Below are 2,878 nucleotides of genomic sequence, written 5' to 3' on the forward strand. Positions count from 1 at the left end.
TACTTGAATCCACAATCAACACCCATAGAAACAGCAGTCAAGAAATCAAATGATGTATTGCACTGGGTAAATCAGCTGCAAAAGACCTCTCTAATGCTAAATAGCAAGCATCTCACTTTGAGGACTAAATGCTCCTGACCTAAACCATGGTTACCTCATATGCATGAGAAAGTTGGGAAGTAAATAAGGAATTACAAAGAAGAATTGATGTTTGAATTATGATGTTGGTAAAAACAACTGACCATGCAAGAGACTGGCAGAAGAATAAATAAATTTGACTTTAAAATAGTACATCCAGGATGCTCCTTATAAGTGAGGATGCCGAAACTTCATCTCACTTGGTTTGGACATGTTATCAGGAGGGGCCAGTCCCTAAAGAAGGAATCTTAGTAGAGGGTCAGCGAAAAAGGGAAAGACCCTTCAATGTGATGGATCAACACAGTGGTTACAACAATGGGGTTAAATATAGCAATGATTGTGAGGACAGCACAGGACTGGGCAGTGTTTCACTCTGTTGTGCATTTGTTGTTGTTGTTGTGACGTGCTGTCGAGTCGATTCTGACCCATAGTGACCCTGTATAGGGTTTCCAAGGTGAACCACTGACATTGCAGTTCAAACGGCTTTGCAGTCTGGTGCATTAACCCACAGCGCCACACCAGGCGTTTGTTGTTAGGTGTGTCCAATTGATTCCAACACATAGAAATTTTACAACAGAACAAAATACTGCCCTGTCCTGTCCCAATCTCACAGACATTGCTACTCTTGCGCCCATTGCTACTGACACTGTACCAATCCATTTCGTTGGGGGCCTTCCTCTTTTTTCTCTGACCCTCCACTTTATCAAGATTGATGATCAGTCCCTTCTGATAATATGTCTAAAGTATGAGAGATGAATGAAGTCTGACTGTCCCGGCTTCTAAGAAGCATTCTGGTTGTACTTCCAACAGAGATTTGTTTGTTCTTCTGGCAGTCTTTGCATGGTTATTTTAATATTCTCTAACACCAAAACTCAAATGCATCAATTCTTCTAGTCTCCATTTTTCATTGTCCAACTTTCACATTCATATGAGGCTACTGGAGATACCATGACTTGGGTCATGTGTACCTTAGCTCTCAAACTGACATCTTTGCTCTTCAACACTTTAAAGAGGTCTTATGCAGAAGATTTGCCTAATGCAATATGTTGTTTGATTTCTTGACTACTGCTTCCGTAAGTGTTGATGGTTGATCCGAGCAAAATGGAGTCTTTGACAACTTCAGTCTTTTCTTCATTTATTTTAATGTTATTTATTGGTCCAGTGGTGAGGATTTTTGTTTTCTTTACATTGAGGTGTAACCCATACCGAAGGCTGTGGTCTTTGATCTTCATCAGTAAAAAATTTTTTTGACTGGGTACAGTGTACTTTATTGATAGTACATGACAAGTCTGGGCTCTCTAAGCCCCTCCCCTTCTCCAGGGGGTTTGAATGGAAACTGCTGTGTTGAGGATGGGAGCTTCTCAGTGTGTTGGGGGATGCAGTTGGGATACGGACTCCCCAGCAGCTGTGGCATCTCTCTTCCTCTAGTGCTGTTGTTGGGGCTGCTGGTCCAGGGGGGCGTTTTACTTCTTAGAGGCCATGTGGACCCTAAGACCTACCACCCTGTTGCTATAGCCAAATTCATTGTCCTAACATGAAATAAGCTAGACAAAGTGGTCATCAAGGACAATGTCAGGCCCAGCATCAAAGGTGGAAGACTGTGTGTCCCTGTTAAAGTCACAGGAGACAATGTGGTCTTCAGTGTAGCCCAGGATGCCTTTTAGGGGTCCATCTGATGCCTGCATCATCACCTTCTTGATGTCAATGCATTTGGCAACTTTCTCCAGATGACAGGTCAGAACCATGCCAGACACATTTGGAGTGGGGACACAGAAGGCCATGCCAGTGAGTTCTCCATTCAGCTCATGGATCATCTTGACCATAGCCTTGGCACCGGTAGATGCAGGGATGATGTTCTGGGCAGTCCCACGGCCATCATGCCACAGTTTCCCAGAGGGGCCATCCACAGTCTTCAGGGTGGCAGTGATGACCTGGACTGTATTCATGAGTCCCTCCACAATGGCAAAGTTTCGTGGATGACCTTGACCAGGGTGACCAAACACTTGGTGCAGGAGGCACTGCTAACAATCAAGAGGGAGTTGTCATCCTTCTCGTGGTTCACGACCATCACAAACATGGGGGCATCAGCAGCAGGAGCAGAGATGATTACCCGTTTGGCACACCCTTCAAATGAGCTCTAATCTCCAAGGTGTGAAGACATCGGTGGAATCTATAACATATTTAGCACCAGCATTACTCCACTTGATGTTGGCAGGATCTTGCTCCTGGAAGATAGAGATCGGCTTCCCATTAATGACAAGTTTTTTCCTGTTCTCAGTTTTGACAGTGCCATTGAACTTGTGATGTGTGGAATCATACTGGAACATGTAGTTGAGGTCAATGAAGGGGTCATTTATGGCAGCAACCTCCACTTTGCCAGAGTTAACAGCAGCTCTAGTGACCAGGCACCCAGTGTGGCCAAATCTACTGATTCCGACATTCACCATCCTATCTCAGGGATGTGGCTGGGACTGCAAGAGAAGATGAGGCTGCCTGTTGAACAGAGAGGAGCAGAGAGCCCATCAGTAAGCATTTTAAGTCCTCTTTGCTGTCAGCAAGAAGATTGTGTCATCTGCATATCTCAGGCTGTTGAGTCTCCCTCTAATCCTGATACCAGGTTATTCTTCATACAATTCAGCTTCTTTGATTATTTGCTCAGCATACAGATTGAATAAGCATGACGAAAGAACACAACCTGGGTGCAAACTTTTCCTGATTTGAAACCATTCAGTGTTCATTG

At 44.3% G+C, this 2,878-nt stretch overlaps 1 pseudogene; it reads right to left on the bottom strand.

The window, feature by feature from the left end:
* Positions 1-1,601: 1,601 nt before the first annotated feature.
* LOC102837036 lies at positions 1,602-2,585 on the bottom strand (annotated as a pseudogene).
* Between the last annotated feature and the right edge of the window lie 293 nt (positions 2,586-2,878).

Source organism: Chrysochloris asiatica, unplaced genomic scaffold (genome assembly GCF_000296735.1).
Source record: "Chrysochloris asiatica unplaced genomic scaffold, ChrAsi1.0 scaffold00266, whole genome shotgun sequence".
NCBI lineage: Eukaryota > Metazoa > Chordata > Mammalia > Afrosoricida > Chrysochloridae > Chrysochloris > Chrysochloris asiatica.